The sequence below is a fragment of the Nelumbo nucifera genome, chromosome 4 (assembly GCF_055504915.1).
Source record: "Nelumbo nucifera cultivar China Antique chromosome 4, China Antique-T2T, whole genome shotgun sequence".
NCBI classification, from domain to species: Eukaryota; Viridiplantae; Streptophyta; class Magnoliopsida; order Proteales; family Nelumbonaceae; genus Nelumbo; species Nelumbo nucifera.
Window position 1 is genome coordinate 63,407,341 of NC_142652.1, and position 14,035 is coordinate 63,421,375.

Consider the following 14,035-nt stretch of genomic DNA (forward strand, 5'->3'; position numbering starts at 1 on the left):
CCAATCCAAACAAACCCATTTAACCAACGTAATAAAAAACATAGGTATATAACTTTACATAAATCATATCAACCAACAAGTACTGAGCTCATTACCCCCCTAAAGGCACCATTTTCTCTTATACCCTTTATATCTCCCTAAATAAGCTAAATCCCCTCAGATTTATAAGTGCCAAACCGAACCTATAGGATCCGATACAAGCTAATACACTCTGGCGATGTAAACGTCCTTATGCTAAACCAACTAACTTAAGCTTCTAAGGATCAAAAAAGATGTTTTGGTATTTCCTTGCCAAAAATTTCAAAGAACTAACAATTTCATAAACAAAAAAGTCTTCAAAAACCCTAACGAATAACACATTAAACTATTAGGGCCAAACTACAAACAGCGATCACTTTCAGCATCTTACAACAATCTGCCCAATAGAGTCTGTTAGAACAGAGCTCTAACAAAAGCCAATCTGGCCAACCCAAATTGGAACCCACACAACCATTTCATGTCGGCCGAAACGATCATTCTGTAACTGATAAAGCAAAAGCATAGGAAAAATTATCCACTTTATTTAAAAAATCCAAACAAAGCTATCGATAGCATCCCAGAATGATGCCATCAAAGAAAATCGTTGCTGAAATCAGTCCAAACAATCCAATACTATCCAAACTGACCTAATGTATCAAATCAAAAACTAAAATAGAATCAGCCCCCATACGAAATAAGATGCAAACAATTTTAGATTATTCCCTTTCTAACCAACGAATCCTGATGCAAATGAATCAAACTCAACATAGAGAAAACCATCTGATAGAGATCAAATATAGCTAAGCTTAATCAAACCTATTCTTCCAACTCCTTCTTAACTTCCTTCTCCAGATCCTATAGGTTCTGTTTGGCACTTATAAGAGAAATTTGTGCATTTAGGGGGTAATGAGATCAGTACTTGTTGGTTGATGTGATTTATGTCAAGTTATATCTCTATGTTTTTTTTACGTTGTTTAAATGGGTTTGTTTGGATTGGTCGTTGTTTATTTGCATTATTTTGATTTTAATAGGTATGGTTTCAGTTTTTGATGGAGCGGAGTTGATTTCCCAACTTCTTTAAATATGTTGGTTTTGTTTAACTTAGATTTGGGAGATTATGCAGCCAGTGGTATAAGTTATAATGGGTTTGTTTAATTAAGAATAGTGTGATTAGAGTTGTAATAAGCTCTATTCTTGTGGGTTAAATTGATTAAGACAAGTTTCTTTTTTTGTTTTGTTTTAGATTGTTTAGACGGGGGACTGTTTGGATTGATCAACGTTTATTTGTTTTATTTACCTACGACTTGATCTACTTATATTTTAGAGAGGAGTTGGCTTGACTTCCTACTTTATTTGGGTATGCCTGGATCGTTTCTGTCAGTTTTGATTTGATTGATTTTTGATTGGTTTTCCACGGCTTGGTTAGTTTTGGATAGTCTGTAATTGCTTTTAGTTAGGTAAAAAAATTTTTTTTTGAGAGGAAGGTAAAATCATTGTAGTGATAGTGATAATATATGAGTTTCTTATATTGCAACAAAGAGAGAGAGAGAGAGAGTTTGAATTATTGGAAATAGAGAATTCAAAAGGGAATCACAAGATATGATGGAGGTAGAAAATACATATTCGTTTGGGTCTGAAATAGACGTAAGTCCCTCTTATCTTTAGTATGGGCATTGATCTTCATGTTTTGAAGTTTGTGCTTGGTAATACATTTTGTTTAGATTTAAAACTCTTTTGTATGTATTCGTATATGTAGTTATGTTCTCTAGTCAACGAAATTATTCTGTTTCAAAAATTCAAAGAATTAGTTGGGCAAAAATGATCGGTGATTTTGATATTCATAGTTGTGACAAGGGAGATCTTTGTCTAATTTAAAAGGGTAAAATACAAAAACCTCCCTTGAAGTTTCTGACAATCATTAAAACCTCCCCTATAGTTTCATTTTAGCAAAAATATCCCCTTTATTTTTGAAAAATTCATCAAATACCTCGCTTCTGTCAATGACCAAGACGGAAAACGTTAAAGAGATGATCATTTTTTTTTCAAAATACCTTTTCACGTATTAATGTGCATCTGAAACATTGTTCATCTTCTTCCTCACCACGCACAATGATGATAGAATGGCGGTGCACTCTCACCTCCAACCTTCCCTCTTCTTGAATTTTCCTCTAATTCTCTCTCTCTCCACCAACACGAAATAACACTATTCATCACTCCCCTCTCTCTATCATTCTTCAATATTCATCAATGGCATATCTACATCTCCTCTTGCTCTCCTTATTCTTGTTTTTTCTATCTGAGGCTTCCTCACGAGCCACTTTGTTTCCTCCTCATCACGAAAGATGGTGCAACCTACCGATATCTGACAACGTCCTGCTACCAGTAGTGGAGATGGCTCGAGGAGATGATATGGGACTATCGCTAAAACTCAATAGTTTCTTGGATGAAATAAGTTCTGGTGGAGTAGTCATCCTTGAACTAGTGTTTAATGGAGATCGAGGTGCTGGCCAAATGGGTCAAGCTAATATTCCCAAATATTCTCAAGATCCTTTGCAAGGAATCGGTGGACCAATCAATGACTAGGGCAAGAACAAAGAGGATGAAAGAGGCTTTACAAGGCTTAATCATGAAAATGCATGACAAAGAGGCTGTTTTAGAAGATTCTAAGACTGTTTTGGAAGTGTCCAAAGCTTCACCAAGGATAATCACCTATCTTTATGTGCAAGACGATGAACAAGGCTTGGATCTTGAAGAACAAGCTGGGAATCCATGACATAAGATGTATTGATGGGCTTGGCGCATGGGCATAATAAGAAAATGCCCAATTCGCATGCTAAGATGTATTGATGGGCTTGTTGGGCTTGTTTTGTCTTGTTTTGGTTTACTTTGACTTTTCTATGCTTAGTTGTCATTAGTTGTAGTCTTTTATAAGGATTTCTATTTCAAAGCAGATTTGTTTTCCTAAATTAAAGGGATCATCATTAGTTAGGAGTTTTCTTATAAGATTAGGAGTTTCTTTATAAGATAATGATGTTTACATGTCTATATAAAGGCCACAACTATGTAACACGAAAATCAATCAATAATATAGAGGTATTTTCAGCAAACTTAGCTTTGCCTTCTTGTGTTCTTGGTAGAATATAATATCTTGACTTACCAAGGGAGTGATCAACCTTTGTAGCGTCTTCATGATTGGGGTCTTTATCGACTTAGTTTCCTTAAGGTTCTAATCTGATCAACTACAGCTTGTTTTCTAGCTTTTGGGTGCGCATAACAACTTGATTCAAGAGTTCCTAGAGCAGGTCGTCTAGTGGGTTCTTATTAGTGTTCGTCGACCAGGGTCTTGTAAATGCCGCAACCGGCTATTTGTTTCCTGCCAAAACCTAGTAGGGACACTAATTCCATGAGGTCCAATCTGAGCTTGAGAAACCCCATTGTGCTCCTGTACTCCAGAAGTTTTGCCAAAGGAGCCACTCTCAATATCAGATGCAGTGAGGTCGGAGGGAACTAATGACCCATTTTTTAAATTGGCATCCATTACAAACTGGTTCCTGTAAGCCAAAGCAATGGTAAGGGGATCAACAGAAGGTTTGAATCGGCAAAGAGAAATGAAGGAATAGAGAGCGACCTGAAGAACTACGGAAATGGCGAGAGCGAGATCGAACACTATTACTGTCTTCAATTTTTCTTACGTCCTTTCCCTGAGGATGAAAGCAACTCATCGGTATAATACAAACTTTGCAAGGGAAAAAAAGGGGATGCAAAGACCCTAGACCAAATTCTTAAAAAAAAAACAAATTTTTGCCAGACAAATCAAAAGAGAAAATTCAAGACCGAGAATGCACCTATGTTCTCCTCCCAGAAAAAGAAATCAACTCAAGGTCTTAAAGGATCGGATTTAGTTGGAAATAGAATATTGGAATGAAAACAAAAGGAGAGTCAGAGAAAGATTGCCGAGAAAAGAATGAATTATGACTTTAATTTAACAAACCCCCATGTAATTTTGGAAAAAAAAAAAACCTGCGGTTACAAACCTCAACAGGAGGTTTGTGGAATCGGCATCCATTGCATGCTGAATAGTCTTTACAAAGTCGACAATGCTTGAATCCCGATGTAATCTACCATCAAACGATGCCCTCCTAACTTCATCAATCATTGATTGTTGTAATGCACGAGCCACAGTTCTAGATCCAATGAGTTTTTTCTTGTCAATAATGTAATCTGAACTTCTTGTTAAAGGATTTGTCATTCTAGTTCTGCCTAACCAACATTGCTGATCAATGGGTTTTGAGTTCTCCATCTAATCTATTCCTCCAGGACCATCAGTCTTCCCTCTCAATGGCGTTGTCCTCCTCCGCTCTGGTGTAGCCTTTCTCGTATTACTCAAATTGGGCGTTGGAGCGGCCTTCATCTTATTAATCGGAAGTGAGAATGATTCCCCATGAAACGAAACTGATAAACTCCATGTAGAAGTGAACAACATTTTTGAAGCTACTGAAACTTCAGCAGCATTGCTCGTCCTCGTCGAATCAGGCAAGTGGTGTGGTGGGTCAAGGAGCGATTGGACACCTCTACTCGGCAGATTGAGACCATTTGATCAAAGACGACAATGGTGTTGAAGCGGTTGTCGAGGTAGTGGGCCTCGAAACAAGAGGAGGTGGGCATCGTCTAGAAGAAGGGGAGGAAATAAAAGAGGTGGAAGTGGAAGGGGACATGTACCTAGAAGTGATTTCTTAGGATTTCAGTCACTGAGAACCAACAACGTCATTGTCCTTTTCAAAAGGTAATAGGGGAAGCCTTTTTGGATTTTGTTGAATCTATTCTTGTTGTGAGGAGGTAAGCGGAGTGCCTTGATGGAGAGGTCTATTGCAATCTTCTGGAGGGGGTAGTGCACCGCCATTCTACTGCAATGCGTGTGAGGAAGAAGATGAATAGTATTCGAGTGGATCATAGAGAGATGGGTAAAATAGGTATTTTGAAAAAAATGATAATCTCTTTAATGTTTTCCTTCTTGGTCATTGATGTAAGGGAGGTATTTGTTGAATTTTTTCAAAAATATAGAGGTTAAGTTAAAATGAAACTGTAGAGGAGGTTTTTATGATTGCCAAAAACTTCAGGGGAGATTTTAGTATTTTACCCAATTTAAAAAGTGAAAGAATGTTTCAATATTTAAGAGAAACATTGGAAGAGTTTTAATTCTTTTACCCTGTGTTTTGAAATGAAAGATATTAATGATGTGGCAAAATATGATTGGATGGTCCAATAAATTTCTTATACTAAGGGTTAGAGGATATGAGCCTATAGAACTCAGGATCAGTTTAGACTGATCTCGACTAGACCTAATTTGTAACGACTGGCATGGTATCACCCCTTAACCCAGTTACTGGTTAGCTTGTTTCTATTATTCCTCTTATTCGAAGAGAAGGCTCCTTTTGACGATAGATAAAAAAAGCCTATTTCACTATTTCATAGAATCTCAAACATTTACGTGATAAAATGTTAAGCTCCATTTGGTTTGTGGGATAGCAAGGGGAATTATGAAATATTTTGGAAAATTCCTCTCTTCCCATGTTTAGCTTATGGGATGTCATGAGGTGGGATGGGAAATATCAATTTTTGGTATGTGGAGTCCTACCATTTTTTTTTTGGGGGGGGGGGACAAGTGGGAATATAGGATTAATTTAGGAGAAGAAAAACACCTTTCTTGTAGTATTTGAAAGAGTTAATACTAGAACCATGACCCATAAATAAATTATTAATTATTTAATTTAATTAAAATAGATAATTTTTCAATGAAAAATAATTTCATGATTTAAAATTACCAATTAAATCATGGGTATTAATAAAATGTAATATTAATAACAACTTATAAACTAATAAAATGTAACATGTTAATTCATTAACTAATAATGGATTTTAAACAATTAACATCTATAAAATACTAAATGATTAAAAAGTATTATTAACTAATACTTAATTAATTTGATTCCTAACTCCTAAGTATATATAGAAAAATAGGAGAACGAGAGATAGTTGATTCCTAACTCCTAAGTTTTATTCAAAACTAATTTGTAAGCTTTTATTAATGGCTTAGTTGTTTACCCTTGCATAAAGATACGAATATGACTAACAACAACAAAGAAACTTATACTTCTTTCTATATATGGATAGAACCCACAACTCCTTTTATGTGGTAGTAAAAGAAGCTTGCCTTGGAGTTTTAAAGAACATGAGGATCAAAGGCTGATTTTTTCTAATACTAAACAAACCACAATCAATGGAATTCCTAAAGTTGTTTTTTGAAGATAAATAAAAGGGAAAATTCCCGATTAGTACCCTGTACTTTGGGCCTAGTGCCACTTTGGTCCCTGAACTTTAAAATGCGACAATTTAGTACTCAAACTTTCGAAATGTGCCAACCTAGTACCTATCGTTGGTCAGCTGTTAAGTGGCATGCAAAAGGACACAAATGCCCTTCGAGTGTCATTCAGTTTTCTTTATCAACCATTAGAACTAGTTTTCCTCCTTCTCCCACCACTCCAACAACCATCGATAAATCTAACTCATTCAACATCCACCATCCCCACATGCTCATGAAATGCACCTAACGTTTTCTCATCTCCATTAGAGCCACTCAATTCCAGCCCTTTCATAATGAGCAGGATAGTTATTTCTGTAGAAGAAGATGATGAACAACGTTTTGAAGGGTAATTTTATCATTTTCAAAATATTTAATACACACATGCCATCACGTGATACACATAGTTGACGGTCTGTTAACAATAGGATTGGCACATTTTAAAGTTCGGGGACCAAAGTGGCACTAGACCCAAAGTACAGGGTACTAATCGAGAATCCTAAATAAAATATAAAATTTATTCAAAGAAGAAGAACAAGGTATAGAAAAGGTGATGAGAAATCACCTATACCCAAAAATTATCCATAGATTTCTATTTCTATTTACTTAATTATTATCCATTGATTTATTGAGATCTTGTGTCTATCCCAAGTTCAACGGCAGATTTCAATGGAAAGCTAATGGAAGGAGGTCTTTGTCTCATGGTCATAGTACAAGGGGTCTTTGTCGCAAAATAAAGTACAGGGTCTTTGTCATAAACCCCATAATATAGGGGGTATTTTTAATTTACCCAAAAAATAATTTAAGCACCAATAATTTAACAATGATATGATTTTAAAATTGATGAAATAAAATCACGCAGTTTACTCATATAGTTGGGATGAGCTTGAATCTATGCGCGAAGAAGATTTTGGGACTTAAACAAATATTTTTTGCCTTACCACAAAAATAATTAAATATAAACTAACAATATTTCTTCTACACAAAGTACATACATATATATGCATTGGTGGATAAGTGATTAAAGGTAAAGTGGGCTTGGGTCAAGTTCTTATTTTATTGTTAAATCCAAGCACAGCCCAAAGCTAGAAGATACAACAAGTCCAATCGGTGCCAAGACAATGAAGTAGAAACTAGAAAGTAGAAACCAGCGGTTTTATTGAATTTTTTTTGAGTGGTTTTATTGAATTTTACTTCCCTGTAATATGAAAAATCAAAGTGAACCTGTGAACGAAAGAGGGAATTGATTTACCTTCAAAACAGGGGATCTCTTCCCTACCCTAAATTGTGAATTATGACTGTTAAGAGTGTCTTGTTGTTCTTTTCCCAATGGCACTGAAGTGAGAAGGATTCGCCGACAGAGATATTCCTAGGGCACAGAACGGCAAGGCCTTATTCACAATTCCAGTTCTTGACATATCCCTGTTTCACTGATGATCGCCGGATGAAGTTATTAGTTCTTTCTCTTTGGGTCTTCTTCAAGATCTGGTTTCTTCATCACAGTCTTTCTGCGGCACTGAACAACAAGTTTAGACAGATCTAGTTCTTAAGAGAGTCTTGTTTCACAATCTCGCCGGGTAAGGTTATTGGCTCGATAATGCTCGCTCTTCTTAAGATCTGGTTCCATTGATCTATTTTCTTTCTAATTTCTTATACAACGAAAAATGCATTGATCTGTTCTATTGGTTCTGGTTTTTTGTAGTTTCCATTTTTTGTCTTTGAATGGAGATTCGAACGGCTTCACTTTTGATTTTAGTTAGGTTACCTTCGTTTTTTTTTGGTTTGGAGAACTTGCTTAGTTTGATTTCAACTTGCTTACTCTCTGCCTCAAAAGAAAATCTCGAGTTCTTTTGATTGGCTAATCAGTAGGACTATTTACCTTTGCTTTCTTCTTTTTTCTTCCTTCTATTCCGAAGTCTATGCTTCTGTTCTGGCTTAATTTCATATAAGTATAGTTATAGATGTATAATGCTTATCAGTGGCATCGGGTTTAGTGTTCACAGTAACTATTTAGAAGACCTTCCAGTGTACCTTTTTGTTCAATTCAGGTTTCACAGAACTCTGTCAAGATAATTTCATTATGTCTCATATTGTGATCTTTCTTTCTCGTTTTATCTATTGCTTGAATTTCTGGGTTAAGCAGTGTTTCAGAGGATTCTATTAAGAATTATTTTAACTGTGTTATTTATATTTGGCTTGCTACCTCCATTGAAGCCCAGCTATGGAAGGAGGGAAGAAGAGAGGAAGATGAAGAGACAAAACAGGCTTGGTTCTGTGGTTTGCAAGGCAGTGTAGTCTCTACAAGAGAAGTTAAGGCAACTGAGGTTCCCAAGAAAAAAAGAGAAAAAAGATGATGATTTAAACACTTGGGGAAAGTCTGCATGGCAAGGTGGGCTGAGGGATGGCAGGTCCTATGCTCAGTCAGTGACAGGGGAATTAAATGGAGACGGGCTTGTTCCAGTTCAAATTTCAAAACAAAATGAACAAAGGTCGGCAAGGTTTCAGGGTTTAAGCCAGTCCTGTGAGCTGGTTCAGTCTGGTCCAATGAACCGAGGCTAGTCAACCAGTCACATGTTGTTTTAAGTAAACACGTGACTGGCAAAGGGATAGAGTGTTGGGCCAAGGCCCATCAGGATCTAATGGGTCTAGGCAAGTGAATGGGCCGACTTTTTTAAATCGGGTGGACCCAGACCTTAAAAAGCCACGCGCCCTTTTAAGTAGGCACGTGACCAAAGGAGATGGGGAGATGATGGACCAAAACGATGGTCTATCATCGTCTCCCTTGAGCAATTTGCAACCAACGCCTGCAGGAAGTAGGGTTAGCCGCAGTGGTGCGGCAAATCTGAACTGGGCATGTTGCTGATCAAAACTGAGGAAGGGGTAATTTGGCAGCTAAGGAATGAATTCAGGCACTTCAAACAGCTTTCTAGAGATATGCTTATCCAAATAAGATGGATTAGAAGATCTGCAAACAGCATGGCAGATGGCCTAGCTAAAGAAGGAATTCAGAGACAACCCATGTTTTGGGCTCATGTGAAAATTTGGGCTGGCTTTTTGGGTTTGTTGTTTTTTTTACAACCTCTAGTTGCATCTTTCTATTCTAAATTTATATTTCAATTTTTCTGTTGCTGATCAAAAAAAAAAAAAAAATTGCTTATCTTGTTACTTTGAACAGTGAAAGAAACAGGGCCTTTTACCTCTTCTGACCGCACTATATAGCCCTCCCCCCTCCCCCACAACAGAAATATTTTCCTTCAATTCACTCTTTTTTAAGCTATCTGGAAAGAGTGCTACAGCCAGATCTTTGACTCAAAAGCTTCCATCATAGAGGTTGTTATGCATAGGACTGAGTGATACCTGATCTGCTGGCAAAGAGGGACTCAGCAATTCCAGGGGTTACAGCTAAGCAATCCAGTGTAACTGGGATTCCATCTCTTTCTCTCTCTCTCTGATGCAAGCTGTCTTGTGTACATTCTGTTCTTTGTTTTGTTCATCTGAGTATATATCTCAATACTCCATTATAAATGAAGTAGGAGTTTCCCTGCTTTACAGCAATATAATCATATACCACTTAAAAAAATGCTTATTCTGAAGAAAGTCATTGGTAAAGAAACTCAAGTTGAAATGAGGGAAGTGTTGGGAGTGTTATATTTAGGAGGGGAGTTTTCTGAACAGTTGGAAGATGGGGAACTAAGAGAGCAGAAATCGGGGGAAGTTTTAGAAACAGAACACTATGTGAGGGTCAATTGAAAAGAATGGGGTGGGAGGAATGGGGTAGGAGTTTAGTTGACACCGGTAACCATATTTGGAGACAAATTTTTGATACCTGATGAGGGCGATTCTGATGGCTGGAGTATGGTTTTTGGATAGAGGTCTGAGAGAATCCTTGTTTTTTCTTGTTTGTAATGGTTCTTATATTTGGGTCATAGTTTTCAAAGTGTGCCATGCCCATTATGTGTGCCATACCGCCATTAGTCTATGTAAGTTCTTATTTGATTGGTCATGATGGGGAGTTTAGGATGCTTGTTGGTTCTCTTGTCCTTTGTGGGTAATTCCCTACAACCTATTTTTGTATCTTCATTTTGTTTTAATGAATTTTTCTTTACCATAAAAAATGCTTATTCTGTCCAAGATTCCAAGGAACTTATCCCATAATTTTGGAGATGTATTAGATCAGATGCCTGTGAGCAGAAAATCTGAATGTCATGTAATTACGTCTCTTTCACACTTTTCTCTACTACTCTCCCTCATTGAAAGATTGAGTCACTAGGGTCAGAGATATGATGGAGGGAAAGGTTTTAGCTTCATTTGAAATGAGATTTTCTCCATTTTGTAGCATGGAAAGATCCATGATGAACTTTAGAAGAAAGTAAAGGAGAATAAAGGGAGATGGAAGGGCAAAAGAGAGAAGAAAAGATTGGGAGTAAAGGGCCAATGGAAAGAACTACAAGATTGGTGATGGTCGTTCAAATGGCCTGGGAGAGCAGGGAACATAGAGCTAAGAAGACTAACTGGATGTGAATTCACACTCGCATCCAACTTTCTTTCCCTGATGTTGTTTGCCTTAGCCAAACTATGTGGTGAACATGTTTAGAACAATCAAGTGTTGAACAAGTCGAGATCAATGAAACATGGGGGACCCTCATGGACCAACTCCTGTAATGTTCAGGATCAGTGTCTCATCCACAGACTCCACCAGGTTGGTTTTTACCCAATAAAGAACTAATAGAGGACAAATATTCATATCTAAGCATTTATCTTTTTGTTGACTTCATCCTATGTGTCACATCATAGGTGTTAAGATTAATCAGATTTTATAACAGACATTGTCTAATGGTAACAGCATATGTTTGCCTTTCCAAAGCCTGTTATCTTAGATACAAAAATGGCAACTCCCATTATCTACATGCTTTTATGATTGTTTTGATTGATATTTGAGAAAAATGATTGTGGATTTCGATTGTGTAATGAGTATCTCAAAGCAAAGGCAGCCATATTTTGAATTTTATTAAGTACCGGAAGGAGCAAGTTGTTTGTTTTGTTGGGCATCTACCCATGTGTCTACACAGCTGATGCAAATGCATAAAGATAATTATCATATTTACCAAGTTCTCTAATTCAATTACAACATTTTCTGTTAAACTGCAAATATCTTGTGTGGAGTAAAAGTGTAGCTCCATTCATTTGCTTTAATAATGAAATCTCCATTGCTGAACTACTTGACTCTTTGGCAGGAGATATCCATGGTCAGTATTCTGATCTTCTTCGGCTTTTTGAATATGGTGGACTCCCACCTGCAGCAAATTATCTCTTCCTTGGGGATTATGTGGACCGTGGTAAGCAGAGCATAGAGACCATTTGCCTTCTCCTTGCATACAAAATTAAATACCCGGAGAACTTTTTCCTTCTTCGGGGCAACCATGAGTGTACTTCCATCAACCGAATATATGGGTTTTAGGACGAGTGCAAGAGAAGGTTTAATGTCCGCCTTTGGAAGACATTTACAGATTGCTTCAATTGCTTGCCAGTGGCTGCTCTTATTGATGACAAGATCCTTTGCATGCATGGAGGATTGTCCCCTGACTTGAAGAACTTGGATCAGATACGGAATATTGTTCGCCCTGTTGATGTGCCCGATCAGGGACTTCTCTGTGATTTGCTATGGGCTGATCCTGATAAAGATATACAAGGATGGGGAGAAAATGACAGAGGTGTATCTTATACATTTGGAGCTGACAAGGTCACTGAATTCCTTCAAAAACATGATCTAGATCTCATTTGCCGTGCTCATCAGGTAGATATGATTCAAATGCCATAACCTGGCTCTTTTGGCTTGCTTAATCAACTTTTGTTACTTCATTAACATATGCATCTATCGGCTTATGTCTAGGCCTATAGATTTCAGTTATGCATCTAACATCAAATCATGGTCTAGATTAGTGCATGTTTCATGAAATCATAGGGTCCCATCAGAATGGCATAATTCATAATCCTCACTAAAAGTTATGGCAGACAAGTAGGGGTGCTACAACTTCCATATCTAGTAGTGGACTTTCCAAAGTGATAGAAGGTAATTTGGGTGACTAATGATGAAAAATAGATATGAATAAACAAAGATACAGCTTGCTGTCCACCAAAGTTTGAGTAGGAACTAGATTTCATCATGGAAGCACTTACAGAAGTAAAGAAAAAGAACTGTTGCTCATAGTTTCCAAGGTGCCAAGGCAAGGCTAGGTGACCATGGCGGGGCGCCCGGGCACCTAGGCACCTAGCCCTCACCTAGGCGATGGAATTTAAAAATAATAAGTTGATGGATTTCTACCCATTCTGAACTAGTTTCTTTGGATTTATGTATTCTGCACTTTTGTGCTTGTGTTTCTTGCAATATTGATTCAAGTAGGCAAAACAATTTATTAGAGTTACAACTTATAACTTAGGAGTTGGAACTTAAAAGAACTGAAGGGGGTGGAGCCCCTATTTGAGATCAACAAAACATAGGGAACAAATACTAAAATAAAAGAAAATGAATGTGAAAAGTAGGTGCCAGAGCCCCTGTTCTAGACTCAGAAAAACTGGTGAAAAAATATTAAAATAATAGAAGAAATATGAAGAAGAAAAGAATGGGTGAAGCCCTGTTCTAGACCCAGAAAAGCTGGTGAAAAAAATACTAAAATAAAAGAAGAGTATGAAGAAGAAAAGAAGGGGTGGAGTCAAGGAAGTTATTGTTCTAACTTTCAATCCGCCAACATAGTATCCATATTCTCAATCAGCCGATTCCAATGAGTGAGAGAAGAGAGATGGAGAACAGGTTTGTAGAAGTTGCAAAATGGAGGAAAGAGATAAAGATTGAAGCAAAAGTTTTCATTCTTGAAGATTAGGGAGGCAGAGAGAATTACAATATTGGTGGAAGGTCTTGAAGTGATCGAATGGATGCAGAAGTTTGTTTAGAAGCAAGTTCTAAAGGTAAACAAATGAACTTTACGAAGTTCAACCTTGATGGAAGAAAGAGGTATGAGTTGGAATGCAAAAAGAATGCAAAAGGTTGTTACATAACTCTGCAGGAATTCTTTGGAGGAAGAAAGAAGCAGGTGGTCTGCTTCCCAGAAAGTAGAAGGGGTAATGGTTGGAAGGCAGTGGCACAGGTACTGAGTGACTTTATTCAGCAGCTGAAAACAAAACAAGTAGAGGCTATAGCAAAGGAAAAGAAAGGGGGTATACATAAGAGAATGGACGATACTCAGAGAATTAAATCTGCAAAAGCCGATCATTGCTATCCAAAACTGGTCTTTGGAAGATTTAAATAGCTGGTAAATTCTTGGGATCTCCAAAAAAGGCAAAGTGATATATTGTGTTCTATACCAGAAGTATTCATTTGGCAAGAGAGAAAAGCAAAGTGTTTTTAATAACAAGAAGTACTTAGGAATATCCTCTAGTATCAGTGGTAGAGGCTTCATTGAAGCAGGTAAGGGATGATAGCACATGCAATCAAGGGATCAGATGTCTTGATGTAGAGGGCAATGTTGTTCTTCAAAGGAACAACAATGTTTTCTAGTTGAGGAAGTGTTATTTGGAAGGATTGGTGCTAATTTGGGAATGGATCCAAGAGGATTAACTGATTAAGTATAAATCTTATTTGGTGCATGTTACTAAGGTTTTTTC

General features: G+C 37.2%; 2 pseudogenes across 1 annotated transcript; one reads left to right on the forward strand and one right to left on the reverse strand.

Moving 5' to 3' along the window:
- The window catches only part of LOC148800620 (QWRF motif-containing protein 2-like), a 29,311-nt pseudogene extending 24,393 nt beyond the window's left edge, over window positions 1-4,918 (reverse strand).
- Window positions 4,919-7,973: 3,055 nt separating this feature from the next.
- On the forward strand, window positions 7,974-13,233 carry LOC148800621 (serine/threonine-protein phosphatase PP1 pseudogene; annotated as a pseudogene). Its single transcript, XR_016085661.1, has 3 exons — window positions 7,974-7,996; window positions 8,079-8,131; window positions 11,611-13,233. The product of XR_016085661.1 is annotated as a serine/threonine-protein phosphatase PP1 pseudogene (transcript).
- The last annotated feature ends 802 nt before the right edge of the window (window positions 13,234-14,035 follow it).